The sequence below is a fragment of the Trichosurus vulpecula genome, chromosome 3, assembly GCF_011100635.1.
Source record: "Trichosurus vulpecula isolate mTriVul1 chromosome 3, mTriVul1.pri, whole genome shotgun sequence".
Taxonomy (NCBI): Eukaryota; Metazoa; Chordata; class Mammalia; order Diprotodontia; family Phalangeridae; genus Trichosurus; species Trichosurus vulpecula.
The window spans coordinates 439,083,943-439,102,183 of record NC_050575.1 but is presented as its reverse complement, the minus strand read 5'-3'; the positions used below and the strand labels follow the sequence as shown (position 1 = coordinate 439,102,183).

The following is an 18,241-nucleotide window of genomic DNA, read 5'->3' as shown; positions in this document are numbered from 1 at the left end:
GGCTTTGTGGGGGGTGGGAGGCAGGTAGATGTTGGGCATGTGGTCCAAGGAATAAGGAACTGTAGTTTTACCATCAATAGGGAAAAACAAAGATTAATTTATCACTTTCTCTGTGCAGGCATCTCCATGAAAATCCTACCATATTCCTTTATTGTGGAGTATAAGTGATCCAGGGTTCTTGAAGGCCATACAAGTGGGCCTAAGTTTTGGAAGATCTCACCATGTTATTATAGGATTATAAGTTTTAAAGCTAGAAAAGACCATAGTGGCCACTGAATCCCAATACTGTCTCTACATCTTGCAGATGAGAAAGATGAGGCACCAAGGTTAAAAGACTTGCTCAGGAGCACACAAGTAGCAATGGTCTGAAGAAGGAGTGGAATCCAGGACTTACTGAATTTAAGTCTAGTAGATCCATTACACTGGTCTTCGTGAGGGGTGCAGCAATATACTAGACACCATTTTTCTGGCGACTTTTGTTCAGTCATTTTTCACTCATATCCAACTCCTCATGACCCCACTTGTAGTCTTCTTGGCAAAGATACTAGGGTGGTTTGCCATGTCCTTCTCCAGTTCATTTTAGAGATGAAGAACTTGGGCAAATATATTTAAGTAACTTATACAGGGTCACACAGCCAGTGAGCATCTGAGGGCAGATTTCCACTCAGGTCTTCTTGACTCCAGGCCCAGTGTTCTAGCCACTGTGCCACCTACATTGTTCTTGCTAAATTGGGAGAAACATCACAAGGTTCAGGTGGGAATGATGAGATTCTTAGCTACAGGCCTTGAAATTGATCATTTCCCAAGGCAAAGGGTGGATTCTCTTTCTGTGGGCAAAAAGTATACCCACACTAGGAAAGTAACAGAACCTTATCATCTCAGGATCATTGTTCAACCTTCTAAAACCAAGAAGGATAAGTCCAATCCCTCTTGGATGCTATAACCTTTCTATCACTTAAAAAAAATGTATACAACCCTTTTTGAGTTGCATCGTCTCTATCATCAGTATCATCTTTCAAAAAATCTTCATAGTAGCTAAGGATGTTGTCAGAGTGAAAAATGTAGAAAGAAAACCAAGGAGAAGAGAATATTTGAAGTAGATGGCCCGTGGTATAGTTGGAACTAAAAGGAATCTGAGAATTCATCTCAGGAAACCTCAGGAATCCTCTTGTGAAGTATCCCTGACTTATGGTAGTCTTCCCTGTACTGAAACGCTTCCCACAGAACATAACAACTAAAGTTACTAAAAAATCAGGTTTCAGTTTGAAAAGCTTTTATAAAAAGCGAAGTTCCCATTACTTCTGTCCCAGGAAGTTCCCTGGTTGGTGCTTTATTGGGGATAATCCACTCCTTTACATGTCTTGACACCTACTTCTTAAATATTAGGTAGGATTACAACCAGGTAAAACTCAAATTGATGATGGGAGCCAAAGAACAGCTGGAGACCAAAAGAGAAAATTTTTCTACTAGGAGGTCTGACGGACTACCACTTCATCTATGAAGTTTGCCATAATTTCTCAGCAGAAAAGAATCTCTCCTTCTGAAAACATAGCTTCATCCGTATTTCTCCCATTGTAATTTGCATCACACATTTCTGGGTGTTTTCCTCTTCTCTGGAGTTTGTACAGAACAAGGGTGATGCTCAGAAATTGATATATGAACTGGCCCCTTTCTGTGACCTTTGTTCTCTGGCAAATTCCAAGGATCTGTTGCAACTATCTAAGCTTCCTGAGTGAGTTCTCTTGCAATGGGGATATTCTTGACCCTAGATCAACGAGTTCACTTCATTACTAATAAATTAATAAAAAATTAATAAATGTTTGTTAAAGGAACTTTGGAATTTTTCACAAGTTTCTAGGTACAATTATAATTTAGCAAATCTATGGAGTCTTTTACTTAGAAAGCACTGTTCACACAAAAGATTTCCCCATCACTATTTTCTTGGAATAAGGAGTTAGTCCAAATGGAAGCTATTCTAAAATTCAAAGACCTTGAACTGCAGACAACTACATTGACCTAAACGAATAAGGGCAGAGGAAGAATCATGTAAGCTGAGATGGGGATTTAGCAGTGTTTGCCATGGTAACTAGAGGAGCAAAGAATCAAAGTGATGCATGAAATTGCTTCAAGAACTGTATTCAAGAAATACTCGGAGGCTGATTTTAGTACCAGATCCAGCTTCTATGTGCCCTGGAGACGTCTGAAACACAAACAAAGGAGCCAGATGAAAAAGAGAGGGAACAATAAGCCAGTAGGAGGAAGGAAGAAAAAGGAGAGAGATAGAAGGGAGGGTGGGAGGATAGAAAGATCAGAGAGGAAAGAAAGAGGAAGGGAGGAGAGATGAAGGGAGAGGGTAGGGAATTGGAAAGTGTGGAAGGAATCAAAGGGCTGGAGGGAAAAAGAGGAGTGGGAGAGGTTGAAGGAGGGGGACAGGGAAGAAGGAGGCAAAGAGAGAGAAAGGAAGAGGGAGGAAGAGAAAAGGGAGAAAGAGGGAAACCATGACAAAATGGAAAGGGATAAAGATAAATAACAAAGGAAGGAGGGAGGCAGTGTGGATTTCTTGGCTGAGAATTGTTAAACTTTGAAATAAGTGAGGTTATTTTCTCATTTCTCAATCCTCCTCCTTAGACACTCCAAGCCTTCATGTCATCCACTGGTTGTTGAGAAGTCCCCTGGCAGTGGTCCTGGTTCCTGAATCTACCTTTCCTCTCTCTTCTCATTGAAATATACAAGGTCTGCGTCCTCTTCTCTCTGCATCCCATTCTCTGTTATTCATGTAGTAAATCCATTCAGATTTTATTAATAAACTGAATGGTTAATGTGCAATCCCTTCCAGCAAGGAATCACAAGTATATGGCAAAGAACATTGGGATGGGGGTCAAGAGAATGGAATGGCTGTCCTAACTTCTATCACAACTACCTTGTATTAGCATGGCTAAGTCCTTCACTTTGTCTCTTGGTTGTTGTTTATTTGTAAAATCAGAGATTTAAACAAAATGATATCTAACATTCTTTCTAGCTATAAAATGTTATAAGTATTACCTATTTGCAAATATTTTTGAAAGGACTTCCCATAATATCAGCAACCAATGACCAATAGTAATTTCATACTCCTTCATGCATCAGCTGTGGGAAGGGGCTGCACAGTGGCGGGAAATAGCTTAGGAAAGATGGAGAACGCTTTAGTAGCCAAAACCCCAAACACCCTCTCTGACTATAAATAAGGTTAAGCCCGTGAGCAGAGCAGAAAATCTCTCAATCCCACTGAGGAGCTCCCTGAACAGGGGTCCCAACAAATAGTGCTCTTACTGGTTCCATATTCCAGAAGCACATTTATAAGAACCAATATTTACCAAAATAGTCCCATTTAACAATATGCTCAGTAGATATTAGGGAAATGAGCCATATGCTGACATGTTGTTGTTCAGACATTTCAGTCATGTGTGACTCTTTGTGACCCCTTTTTGGGGTTTTCTCAACTAAGATACTAGAGTGGTTTGGCATTTCCTTCTCCAGCTCTTTGAAGAAACTTAAGCAAACAGGGCTGACTTGCCCACAGTTATATAGATAGTAATTGTCTGAGGCCAGATTTGAAGTCAAGTTTTCTTGACTACAGGCCTGGTATTTCACTGCACCATTTAGCTCTTCCATATGCTGATATAAATGCAGCTTAGTGGTGCAGTATATAGAGAACTTGATCTGGAGTCAATGAGACCTGAATTCCAATCCAGGCTCAGGAATTTACTAGCTGGATGACTGTAAGGCAGTTACTTCAATTCTGTATATCTCAGTTTCCAGAAAGAGAGAGAGAGAGAGAGAGAGAGAGAGAGAGAGAGAGAGAGAGAAAGAGAGAGAGAAGAGAGAGAGAGAGAGAGAGAGAGAGAGAGAGAGAGAGAGAGAATGAGAAGGAAGGAAGGAAGGAAGGAAGGAAGGAAGGAAGGAAGAAAGAAAGAAAGAAAGAAAGAAAGAAAGAAAGAAAGAAAGAAAGAAAGAAAGAAAGAGAAAGAAAGGAAGGAAGGAAGAAAGGAAGGAAGGAAGGAAGAAAGAAAAAGAAAATTACTTAATCCCCATGTTTGTTGTGAGCATCAAATGAGATAGTATTTGTAATAAGATTAGAATAAGATTAGAACACTTCCTGGAATTTAGAAGACACTTGACAAATGCTTATTCCCTCCCCTCCCTTAACCCCTTCTCTAATAGCCATGTTTCCTATCAAGGCTACTATTCCTTCCACCATGCAGATCAGTTTATTGATCCCTGTTTGTCCTTGTAACTCATTCATGTCCTTCCCAAAAAGCACACATCCAGCATTCTTAGGCAATTCTTCATGTCAGTGTCATGCCAGTGGCACCCAAAGGTTGTCTATCAGTTGTCTCTTACACTCAGTACATGACAGACCCATTTTTCCCAGTCAAGCATTTACCAGATGAAATCTTTTATACCACTTGTATCTCATAATTTCCACCTTCATCATGTGTTACAGCCTCCCCTTCCCCACAGCCTTTCAACGTTGTTCTTTGAGTGACCTTTGATTTTAAATCTATTTCCCAGTCATATTAGAGTTCTTAATTTTATCCATTCTTTTTGATATGGATCTTAATGCCCTAAATATAATGTACAAATATACAAAATATCTGTGATGGGGTTAGTTTGGGGAACACTCAGTAGAGAAACTCCTTCAACAAACCAACATTATAATCCATGAGGCAGATCATGTATTCAGATTTACCCAGATAGTAAGAGTAAGAGGCAGGATTTGAAAACAGGCTTTCCTGACTTCAAGCCTAGACCTTGTGTAGTATTTTAAACAATAAATTGTGATACATTGACAAAAAATGAGCTATCTTTACGTGAAGTGAAAGAAAATGTTAAAATAATATATATTATATATATATATGTATATATATATATATATATACACACACGCTAATTTCACTACATGTATGTATGTGCATATACGCACATATACAGAGAGACAGACATAGATAGATATTAACATAGTTACTGTATAGAATGTTTTTCCATGTAAACCAATTTCTGTTTTTCCTTCTCTCAAAGATATCTAACATCAATAATATTACAGAAGCATATTATCATATATTCAGAAGCATATTATTTTGAACCAATATAAAAATGTCAGGACAATACAATTCAGAAATTAGAGGTCTTGAATTGCTTAACATTACACATGAAAGAATTATAGAATCATAAAATCTTTAATTTCTTAGAGACCATGAAGTTTAACACCTTCACTGCCTTGGCCCTGGCTAGCTCAGAGCAACCCCATATCCCTTCTGCACCCCTAGAGAGCAGGCTCCCACTTCAGAGCTTCACTATCCCATGAACAGATACCTAGGGAACAGAGCTTGAATTGCTGACCTAGAAATATATACCCACACAGAACATGGGCAGGCCAGTAGAAGACATGGTTGGAGGTCCTTGGAAAAGCAATTCAACATTAGCTCATTTACCCATCTCACAATGAAGGCTTTGCTCTGCTAAAAACCTTCCCAAGGGAAGAAGGGAAGCAATGAGTTTAAAAATAGCCACTGCAGGAAAGGCAGAGCCAAGATGGCAGAGTAAAGGCAGGGTTTCGCTTGAGTTCTCCCTGAAATCACTCTAAGTACCTTTAAATAATGATTCTAAACAAATTCTAGAGTGGTAAAACCCACAAAAAGACAGAGTGAAGCAATTTTCCAGTTCAGGACAACTTGGAAAAGGAAAGGTCTGTCACACCTGGGTGAGAGTGGAGCATAGTCTAACTTAGGCCACACCAGAACAATTCTGACCTGGGCAAAGCAGAAGCAGACCTTGGGAGCCCCTGAATAAGCAGCTGCAGCAGCTTCTGGAGCTCTCAGCTCATTAAAGGTAAGGGGGTAAAACAACTGGTAAGAAAGAGATTACAGGAGAGCACTGAGGCAGGACTTTGCCCATACTTGAATCTGGGTCACAGTCCTGGGTGGCAGTTCCAGGGTGAGAAGGAGGACTAACACACAAGAGCTTGTGGCCACAGTGGAGTGGGCATCCTCCATACATTTCTAGAGCAGAAAAGAGTGCTTGCAGTCACTCACAGACCAGAGCACAGGTCAGAAGAGGAGTGAACACAACTCTCCTTAGATGGTATCACCTTGAAAGAAGTGAAAACTTACAGGTCTTTAGAAGTATCTCTGAAAACAGCTGCATAAAATCTCTGAAGCTTGGGACAGTGTGCCCTTCAACCTGGAAGCAGAGCCCTACTTTGACAAAGAGTTAAAAGTCAAGTAATAGCCTGGGAAAATGAGTGCATGACAAAAAAAAATGACCATAGAAAGTTACTATGGTGACAAAGAAGATCAAAACACACACTCAGAAGAGGATAACAAAGTCATCCTACATCCAAAGCCTCCAAGACAAAATATGAATTGGTCTCAGGCCATGGAAGAACTCAAAAAGAATTCTGAAAATCAAGTAAGATAGGTAGAGGAAAATTTGAGAAGAGAAATGAGAGTGATATAAAAAAGAATCATTAAAAAATGAGTCAACAGCTTGGTAAAGGAGACACACACTCACACTCAAACTCACACACACACACACACACACACACTCACACACTGAAGAAAATAACACCTTAAAAACAGTCTAGGCCAAAAGCTAAAAGATGCATAAAATCCAATGAGGAAAAGAATGTCTTAAAAAGCAGAATGCAATAAATGAAAAAAAGAGACATGTAAATTCACTGGAAAAAAATAACCTTCCTAAAAAGTAGAACTGGCCAATTGGAAAAGGAAGTACAAATGGTCACTGAAGAAAATAATTCCTCACAAAATAGAATTGAGCAAATGGAAGTTATTCACTCTTTGAGAAATCAAGAAACAATAAAACAAAACCAAAAGAATGAAAAGTATGGGAGAATATGTGAAATATTTTATTGGACAAACAACTGACCTATCCAGGACAGATAATTTAAAAGTTATTGAGCTACCTGAAAAATATGATCAAAAAAAGGAAAAAGAAAAAAGAGCCTAGACATCACCTTTGAAAACATTGTCAAGGAAAACTGTACAGATATTCTAGACCCAGAGGGTAAAATAGAAATTAAAGGAGTAGATTGATCATCAATCCCAAACTGAAAACTCTCTGGAATATTATAATGAAATTCCAGAGCTCCCAGGTCAAGGAGACAATATCCCAAGCAGCCGGAAACAGTCCAGTTATTGTGGAGCACAGTCAGGATGATACAAGATTTAGTGGCTTCTGCATTAAAGGATCAGAGGACTTCAAATATCATATTCCTGAGGGGAAAGGAGCTAGGATTACAACCAAGAATCACCTACCCATCAAAGCAGAGCACAATCCTTCAGGAGGAAAAATACTCTATTTCACGTTTGATTGGAGAAATGCAAATAAACAGTTCTGAGGTACTACATCATACCTACTAGATTGGCTAATAGGACAGAAAGGGAAAGTGACAATGCTGTATGGGATGTGGGGAAAAAATGAGGCATTAATGCACTGTTGGTGGAGTTATAAACTGATGCAGTCATTCTCTAGAACAATTTGGGACTAGGCCCAAAAGACCATAAAACCATGCATACTCTTTGACCTAGCAATACCACTACCAAGTCTTTATCTCCCCAAAAGAGATTTGAAAAATGGAAAAGGAGCAATAAGTACAAAAATATTTATAGCAGCTCTTTTCTGGTGGTAAAGAATTGGAAATTGAGGAGATGCCCATCAAATGAGGAATGGCTGAATACATTGTGATATGTGATTATGATGGAATGCTATCATGCTATAAGAAATGACGAGCAGGATGCTCTTAGAAAAACATGGAAAGACTTGCATAAGTTGACACAAAGTGAAATGTGCTGTGTACAAAGGAACAGCAATATTGTAACATGATCAGGTGTGAATGACTTAACTATTCTCAGAAATACAATGATTCAAGACAACTCTGAAATACTAGTAATGAAAAATGCTATCCATCCCCAGGGAAAGAACTGATGATGTCTGAATGCAGATTGAAGCATTTTTTTCTCTTTATTTATTCTTGAGGTTCTTTCACAACATGACTATTATGAAAATATTTTCCATGACCAAACAAGTATTACCTATATTGAATTGCATACCTTCTCAATGGGGAGGAGGAAGAGAAGGAGGAAAGGAGAGAATTTGGAACTCAAAGTGTCAAAAACAAATGTTAAAAATTGTTTTTAGAGCCAAGCCAAGATGGTGCACTGAAAGGAAGGACATACCTGAGCTCTCTCACACATTCTCTCAGATACCTCTTAAAAAATGAATATGAACAAAATTGAGAGAGGTAGAATCCACTAGGAAGCAGTGTGGCAGATTTCCAGCCCAGGAGAGTCTGGAAGGTTGATGGGAAGGTTCTGGGCTGGCTGAGTGTGCAGAACTACACCCAATTATTTGGAGCAGGACCAGGCCCGGTTGGCTGAATCACAGGTTGCAGTGGCAATCCCCAGGCCTCTCAGCACAGGGTGGGAGTCTAGCTGAGCTACGTGAGACAAAAGCGCTGGGCCTGTAGCTGTGGCATCAGCTAATCCTGGGTCTATCAGCCCACAGTCTAAAGGTTTGAAACTCACCTTCTTGAACTTCCAGGAGCCATGATGACAGAGTAACTTTTCAGTGTCATCATCCCTCCCTTAATGAACTTGAATAACCCAGAGAACACTGCCCTAGGAAAAACCTTGGAATAGAGAAGCCATAAGTAGGGATTCAGCAGTCTTTTAGCTTAGAAAGCTAGGGAGACAGGTCCCTCTTGTGGTGGTGGAAGGAGTACAGGAACGGTGGAAAGCCCCACTTCAGCACACCAGCAGGAGTTTCTGAGCCCCAGGGGAGTTGAACTAGCAAAAGCCAACACCAGGATCCCAGGGGTGCTGCCCACAACCAGGGAAATTGGCAGACACCCACTTGGATGGGCGTCCACCAGCAACTGTGTCTACCTGTGCTCCATTGCAGCCCTAGGGAAGGAAGAGACTTGCAGCAGCCAGACCACCCTACCCTCACACTTCATGCAGCAAGTTTCAGTGTAACCCTGGGAAAACTCAGAAAGAATTCACCAACCTCCACCTTGCACACACCAGGCAGCCCCAGCTCAGCACCAGCAGAGCTGCAGCATTATATAGTTTTTAGCTTGATAAAACCAGAGGCCACAGCACACAAAACCAGTAACCAGACCCTTAGTAACCAGGACAAGAAGCTTTCGACAGACCCCCTGGGCCCCAGAAGCAGAGAGCCACTTTCAAAGCCAGGAAAAAGTCTACCACTATGAAGAAACAAATTAGAAAAAGTAAAAAAGACCATAGAATCTTATTATGCAGGACAGAGAAGGTCAAAACATGAATTCAGGAGAGGACAGCATTGGCACTACACTCATATCAAAAATCTTCAAAGGGCATATGATCTGGTCTCAAACACAAAAAAGTATCCCGAGGTATCCATCGCCCTGCCCCCACGCCTCCCTCCCTCCCTTCCTCCTCCCCAACCCCTCCCTCCTAGGGTTTACCTCCTACCTCCAGTCTCCCGCAGCTGCCTCCACTGCTAGGCTTCTCCTCCCTCCGGCACCAGCCCAGCCCTCCTCTCCGCCCCACCCCCTACCCTCCCCCGCCCCCAGCCAGGGGCTCGCTGCCTGCCGTGCCGCATGCCTTCAAGCTCAGGAACCTGGTGTTCGCCGAGATGAGGGGCTACCCGTACTGGCCGGCCCCCCATCTTCTTCGGCACTCATGAAACAGTCTTCCTGGGACCCAAGGACTTGTTCCCCTATGAACAATACAAGGACAAGTATGGGAAACCCAACAAGAGAAAAGGTTTTAATGAAGGCCTGTGGGAGATCCAGAAAAACCCCCATGCCAGTTACAATGCTCCGCTGCCCTTGAGGTCTTCCGACCGGTGAAGTCCTGGCTGGAAGCGATGTGGAAGATGAGGCAGGGCTCACTGACTGTTGCATCAGTGACACCAGCGAGTGCCAGTGAGAAGACAGAAAGTGATGAAGAGTCTGATAAGGGCAGTGAACACAGTGGGATAAAGCGGAAATAACCTCCATTGAAAATGCCAGCGTCTAAACGGGCAGGCAAAGCCTCCAGTGACCTAGATCTGGCCAGTGCATCCCCATCAGAAGATGAAAACTCAGAAAACTCATCAGAATTGGAAAAAAACAGTGATCAAGATTTCACTCCAGAAAAGAAAACTATTGCTCGGGCCCCACGGAGAGGCCCAGTTGGAGGAAGGAAGAAAAAGGTGAAGGTGGATTCTGGTTCTGATTCAGACTCCAAGGCTGATTCAGAGGAAGCTCAGAACAAATCGATGGTCGCGACAAAATCAGACTCTGACTCGGACTCAGACATCTCTGTCAAAAAGCCTCCGCAGGGCAGAAAATCAGTTGAGAAGCCTCCCCCCAAACCTCGGGGAAGAAAACCAAAGGTAGAACGTGTTCCCAGCAGCTCCAGCAGCGACAGTGAAAGTGATAGTGAAGTGGACCGCATCAGCGAGTGGAAACGGAGGGATGAGGAGCGGCGTGGGGAGCTAGAAGAGAAACGGAAGCGTGAGCAGGAAGAGGAACTGCACCGACTGCGGGAACAAGTGAAGGAAGAAAGGGAGAAGAAGAAGGAAAAGTCTGAGAGGGAGGAGATGCACCCCAACAGTGACAGCAGCGAGGCTGAAGTCAAAGACAATGAACCCATCAAGAAGAGGGGCAAGAAACCTCACTGGTGAGCCCCTTCATCCTCTGATTCAAAGCCAGAGCTAGAGAAGGAGGTGAATAAACTAGTGAAGAAGCCACAGTCCTTAGAGCCATCAAAGAAACCGAACCAGAAGGAGAAAAGAAGCCGCCCAGAGGAGAAGGCCTGAGCCAAGCCTGTGAAAATGGAGCCGGGAAGAAGTTGGAATGGCTTGCAGAGAGGAGGGTTGAAGAGAAGAAAAAGAGAGGTCTGTGGAAGAGAGGCTGCAGAAATTGCACAGTGAGGTCAAGTTTGGGGTGAAGGTTGACAATCCAGATGTAAAAAGATGCCTCAGTGCCCTGGAGGAGCTGGGAAACCTGCAGGTGACCTTTCAGATTCTCCAGAAGAACACAGATATGGTGGCCGCGTTAAAAAAGATTCGCCGTTATAAGGCCAACCAAGAAGTGATGGAGAAAGCAGCAGAAGTCTACACTTGGCTCAAATCGAGGGTCCTGGGACCAAAGGTTGATGCAAACCAGAAAACTAATAAACCTGCCTTGGAGAAGGTCAAAGCAGAGGTGGAGAAGAGTGAAGATCAATTGGCAGAAGGGGAGGCCCCCAAGGAGAAGACAGAGGAGGAGCCTAATGTCGATCTCTCCTCTCCAGTGAATGGTGAGTCCACAACCAAGAAGGGGGAGAGTGGTGAGGACAAAGAACTAGAGGAAATACAGAATATGGGAGAGGGGCAAAGATGTGGATAGTCTGAAGATTTGCACAACAACAACATTCAAGAGGATCCAGAACTGGACAGGCCAGGGAACAAACGGCAGGAAAGAGAGAGGGTTCTGATGGACTCGGAGTCCCTTGATGAGGAGAGCTGAGGTCCTGGGGTGTGCTGCTCCTAGCCTCTACCCAACCCTGGGTTTGAACCCCTTCAATAAGTTACACAGTAGATGATGTATAGGTCTTGTTCCCCTCCCGTCCCCAGACTCCTGTGAGAGCCGAGAACTTTTGGGAAATGCTGTGCTCTTCAGTTATATTTGTCCCCTTGAGGTTTTTCCCTCACCTAATTTCTGTGATTTCAAAACAACATAAAATGAATATAAAGGGTTTTTTAATAAAAAAAAAAAAAAGCATCCTGAGAAGAACTCATCGGGGACTTTAAAAGCCAAATTAGAGAGGTAAAAGAAAAATTACAAAACCTAACAGGAGAAAACAACTCCCTGAAAAGTAAAATTGGCCAAATGGAAAGAGAGGTAAGGAGGTTATCTGAAGAAAAAAAAGTTAAAATTAGAATTGGGCAAGTAGAAGTTAATAACTCTAGGGGGCATCAAGAATTAGTTAAACAAAACCTAAAAAATGAAAAAAAATAGAAGAAATGTAAAATCCCTTATTGGAAAAAAAAAAAAAAAACAATTGACCTGGAAAATATATCCAAGAGAGATATTATAAGAATTATTGGTCTTGTAGAAAGCTATGAGGGAAAAAAAAAAGATCCTGGACAGTATCTTCCAAGAAATCATCAAGGAAAAGTACCCCAAAGTCCTAGAACTAGAGGGTAAATGGTCATGGAAACAATCCACCGATCACCCCATGAAAGAGATCCCAAATTGAAAACTCTAAGGCATATTGTAGCCAAATTCAAGAATTATCGGGTCAAGGAGAAAATACTGCAAGCAGTCAGAAAGAAACAATTCAAATATTATGGAACTACAGTCATGATCACACAGGACCTTGCAACTTCTACATTAAAAGATCAGAGGGATTAGAATGTGATGTTCCAAAAAGCAAAGGAGCTTGGACTCCAACCAAGGATCAACTATCCAGCAAAATTGAGCATAATCTTTCAGGCAAGGAGATGGACATTCGATGAAATAATGGAATTCCAGACCTCACTGATGAAAAGGCCAGAGCTGAGTGGAAAATCTGAGCTTCAAATGCAAGACTCAAGAGAGGCATAACAAGGTAAACAGGAGAAACAAAACAATAAAAAAAAAACATTTTTATCAACAAGGGCAAATCGTTTATATCCCTATCTGGGAGGATGATATTTGTTAATCTTGAGAATGGTATAGTTATTACCACATCTAAAAGGGATATACATAGCCAGAGGGTGTGGGTATAAATTAACTGATGTGATGATTAAAAAAAAAAATTAAGGGATGTAAAAGGATTGTAATGGGAGAAGAAGGTGGGGGCAGAAAAGGGCAAATTAGATTTATGAAGAGGCACAAAAATATATTACAATAGAGGGAAAGATGGGAGAGAGAAGAGCAGTGGTTGAGCTTTACTCTCATTGGATTTGGTTCAAGGAGGGAATAACATACTCTGTAGAGTATAGAAAACAACTTGCCCTACAGGCAGTAAGAAGGAAAAGGGGAACGAAAAAGGGGGGGGGTGGTTAGAAGAGAGGGAAGAAGTAGTAAGGGAAAAGGGTAAGATAAGAGGGGTGGGGCTGAAAAAGAAGGAATATGAAAGGAGGTGGTGGTCAAAAGCAAAACTCTTTCGAGGAGGGGAAGGGAGAAGGGAGAAATAAAAGCATAAATGGGGGCAGAGGAGGAAGAATAGGATAGAGAAAAAGAAACAGATGGTAATCATAATAGTGAATGTGAATGGGATGAAATCTCCCATAAAACAGAGGCCGATAGCAGAATGGATTAAAAACCATAATCCTACAATATGTTGTTTACAAGAAAAAGATTTGAATCGGGGATACACACAGGGTAAAGGTAAAGGGCTGGAGCAGAATATATTATGCTTCAGTTGAAGTTTAAAAAAAAAAAAAAAGCAGGGGTAGCACTCCTAACCTGAGACAAAGAAAAAGCACAGATAGATCTAATTAAACAAAATAAGGAAGGAAATGATATCCTGCTAAAAGGCACTATAGACAATGAAGTAATATCATTACTTAACATGTATGCACCAAGTGATACAGCATCCACATTCTTAGAGGTGAAGTTAAGGGAGTTAACGGGAAGAAATAGACATCAAAACTGTACTAGTAAGGGACCTTAGCCTCCTAATCTCTGAACCTGATAAATCTAACCTCAAAATAAACAAGACAGAAGTTAAGAAGGTGAATAGAATTTTAGAAAAGGTAGATATGCAGGACCTCTGGGGGGGAAAAAACTGAATGGGGATGGAAAGGAATATACACTTTTTCTCAGCAGTACATAGCATATAAACAAAGTTTGACTATGTACTAGGGCATAAAAACATCACAATCCAGTGCAGAAAGGCAGACATAGTAAATGCATCCTTTTCAGATCGTGATGCAACAAAAATTATTTATAACAAAGGACCATGGAAAGAGAGACTGAAAATTAATTGGAAACAAAGTAATCTAATCCTAAAGAATGAGTCAAATAACAAATCTTAGAAACAATCAACTTCATTCAAGAGAATGACAATAATGTGACAACATACCAAAACTTAAGGCATGCAGTGAAAAAAGTTCTGGGGAAAGTTTTATATCTCTGAATGCTTATATGGACAAAATAGAGAAAAAGGAGATCAGTGAATTGGGCATGCAACTGAAAAGGCTAGAAAAAGAACAAATTGAAAATCCCCAATTAAATACCAAATTAGAAATACTGAAAACCAAAAGACAGATTAGTAAAATTGAAATCAAGAAAACTATTGAACTAATAAATAAAACTAAGAACTGGTTTTATGCAAAGAACAATAAAATTGATAAAACCTTTGGTCAATTTGATTAAAAAAAAGATGGAAGAAAACCAAATTACCAGTATCAAAAATGAAAAGGGTGAATTCACCTTCAATGAAGAGGAAATTAAAACAATAATTAGGAATTATTTTGCCCAATTGTATGCTCCTAATTTTGATAATCTTAGAGAAATGGATATTTACAAAAACATATATTGCCCAGATTAACAGAAGAGGAAATAAATTACCTTAATAACCCCATCTCAGAAAAAGAAATTGAACAGGTCATCAATGAACTCCCTAGGAAAAAATCTCCAGGGCCAGATTGATTTACATGTTAATTCTATCAAACATTTAAAGAGCAATTAGTTCCCATATTTTATGGACTATTTGGGAAAACAGGTGAAGAAGGAGTCCTATTATTTTTTTATGACAAATATGGTACTAATAACTAAACAAGGAAGAGTCAAAACAGAGAAAAATTATAGACCAATTTCCCCAATGAATATTGATGCAAAAATTTTAAATAAAAAATTAGCAAAAAGATTGCAGCAAATTATCACAAGAATAATACACCATGGACAGGTAAGATTTACTCCAGAAATGTAAGGCTGGTTCAATATTAGGATAACTAGCAAAGTAATTGATCTTATCAACAACAAAACTAACACAAACCATACGATCATTTCAATAGATGCAGAAAAAGCTTTTGACAAAATCCAACACCCATTCCTATTAAAAACACTAGAAAACATAGGAATAAACGGAGTCTTCCTTAAAATTATAAGTAGCATCTACCTAAAACTGTCAGCATGTGTTATATGAAATTGGCATAACTTAGATCCATTCCCAGTAAGATCAGGGGTGAAAAAAGGATGTCCATTATCACCCCTACTATTCAATTTCATGCTAGAAATGTTAGCTTCAGTAGTAAGAGAAGAAAAAGAAATTGAAGGAATTAAAATAGGCAAAAAAGGAACTATGGACCTCTGGTTCTTCCAGATGAATTTTGTTATTATTTTATCCGGCTCTGTAAAAAATTTTTGGTAGTCTGATTGATATGGCACTGAATAAGTAAATTAATTGAGGTTAAATGGTCATTTTTATTATATTAGAATATCAAAGGAATTAATGAAAAGAAATGCTAAGGAAGATGGCCTAGCCATACCAGATTTTAAACTGTATTATAAAGCAGCAGTCATCAAAACTACTTGGTACTGGCTAAGAAACAGAGTAGTGTATCAGTGGAAAAGTTTAGGTACACAAGACACAGTAGTCATAGACTTAGCATTCTACTCTTTGATAAACCCAAAGAATCCAGCTTCTGGGTTAAGAATTCAATATTTCACAAAAACTCCTGGGAAAACTGGAAAATAGTGTGGTCAAAACTAGGGATAGACCAATACCTCTTATACCATATAGCAAAACAATGTCAAAATGAGTTCTTGACTTAGGAATAAAGGCTGATACTATAAGCAATTTGGGGGAGCAAGTAATAGTTTATCTGACAGATTTATGAGAAAGGGAAGAATTCATGACCAAACAAGAGATAGGGAGCATTGCAAAAATCCAAAATGGATAATTTTGATTAATTTAAATTGAAAGGTTTTTGTGCAAACAAAGCCAATGCAACCGAGATTAGGAAGGAAACAGAAAACTGGGAAAGAATCTTTACAACCAGTATCTATGATAAAGGCCTCATATCTAAAATATACAGGGAACTGAGTCAAATTTATAGGAATAAGTCATTCCCCAATTGAGAAATGGTCAAAGCATATGAACAGGCAGTTTTCAGAGGAAAAAATTAAAGATATCTATATGCATATGAAAAAAATGCTCTAAATCTCTACTGATTAGAGAAATGCAAATCAAAATAACTCTTAGGTACCACATCTCTCCTGTCAGATTGGCTAACATGACAAAACAGGAAAATGATAAATGCAGGTGAGGACTGGGAAAATTGAAACATTGTTACTTTGTTGGTAGAGTTGTGAACTGATCCAGCCATTCTGGAGAGCAGTTTGGAACTATGACCAAAGGGCTAGAAAAATGTGCATACCTTTTGACCCAGCAATATCAGTTCCAGGACTGTAATCCAAAGAGATCACACAAGTCAGAAATGGACCAGTATGTACAAAAATATTTATAGCAGCTCTTTTTGTGGTGGCAAAGAATTGGAAATCTAGGGAATGCCCATCAATTGTGGAGTGGCTAAACAAGTTGTGGTATATAAATATAATGGAATATTACTGTGCTATAAGAAATGAGGAGCACACAGACTTCATAATAACCTGGAAAGAATTATGTGATCTGATGCTGAGTGAGGGGAGCAGAACCAGGAGAACATTATACATGATTACAGACACACGATATCTGTGATGACTAACTTTGATACACTTGGCTCTTCTCAACAATGCAAAATTCTAAAGCAGCTCCAAGAGACTCATGATGGAAAAAGTTATCTACATTCAGAGAAAGAATTAAGGAGTCTGAATGCAGGTTGAAGCAAACTATTTGCCCTCTCTTTTTTTTTTTCCTTTTTTTGGTGTTGTTTCTTCTTTATCATGATTCATTCCATTGCCTATAATTCTTCTATACAGCTTGAATATTGTAAAAATAAGTTTAACGTGAAGGTATATATAGAAACTATATTGGATTACATACTGTCTTGGTGGGGGAGGGAGGGAAGAGAGGGAGGGGAAGAAAATTTGGAACTCAAAAATTTGTGGAACTGAGTTTTGTAAACTAAATATAAAAAATAAGTTGAATTAAAAGATAATCCTACAGGTCAATGTAAAATTTAAAAAATGCTTTTATATGTAACTGGGGAAAATAAAATTTTATATAAAATATATGTGTGTATAAGTATATACGCACATTTATATACAGATGCATACATACACACATATATAGATAGAGATCTCTATCTATCTATCTATCTATCTGCCTATCTATTGATCTGAATAGCCAGTGCAAAGGAGTTCTCCATATTGCTATTTATACAAAGCATTGCATAGATGCTTTCAGATGGGAGAGGTGGCTCTTTTATGAGTATACCTACAGTTGCGCACAAGGGTGACCACTTACAAGGTCTGTGGCTGTGTTCAGCAGCACATGAGTTTCCTTGCAGCTGATCAATAGCCCAGCAGACACTGTGACAGCTCTAAAAGCTGTTATCTCATCCAAGCCAAAGTTAGAGTCAGTATATAGGCCACATTCAAGCCCAAAGGTGCCCCTGGGAAAGCCTCAGGCACAGATAGAGGAGAAAGAAGAAAAGAGAAAGAAAAAACAAGGCAGTGTCAGAATAGGAATCAGCAGATCATAGTATCTCCCATTTGGAAGGAACCTCAGAGCCCACACAGTACAGGACCAAGCAGAAATCCCTCTTGCAACATTCAATTCAACAAATAGTTGGGAGTTGGCTTTGTGTAAGGTACTTTCCAAGGTATTGAATTAGTACTTCAACATTCCTGATATCCCTGGATCTGCCACCTACAAGCTTTCAACCAGCTACCCAGTATTATCAGGTTAATACCAAATTAATATTGTGAAAAGTCATAAGGTTGGACCTGGAAGGTTGGTTGGAAACAAGGATAGTACCAGTAGTTCTTCATGCTGATCCAAGTGAATTACATACTATAGCCTAAGATTTCACTTTTGTCTGGGTATTGCAGGTATGAGCCATGCCATAGGCTGGCAATGAGATTCTTCCATGATGCAGGCTGATCTCTTCTGGGCCAGGGGTTAATGAAAGGCTTGTCAGTAATTTTTTTTTTCCAATTTAGGGAGATGAACGAAGAGTCACACAAAATTGGAATTGGTTATTGGTCGACCTCCCCAAAGTTATATAGTTAATACATTTCAAAGGATGGATTTGAACTCATATTTTCTTACCTCCATATGCAACATTCTTATGCAGT

General features: G+C 39.9%; 1 protein-coding gene and 1 pseudogene across 1 annotated transcript in view; one reads left to right on the top strand and one right to left on the bottom strand.

The window, feature by feature from the left end:
- The window catches only part of CTNNA2 (catenin alpha 2), a 165,694-nt gene that overhangs the window by 111,823 nt on the left and 35,630 nt on the right, over positions 1-18,241 (bottom strand). The gene's annotated exons all lie outside the window — the stretch shown is intronic.
- LOC118841334 lies at positions 7,878-11,550 on the top strand (annotated as a pseudogene).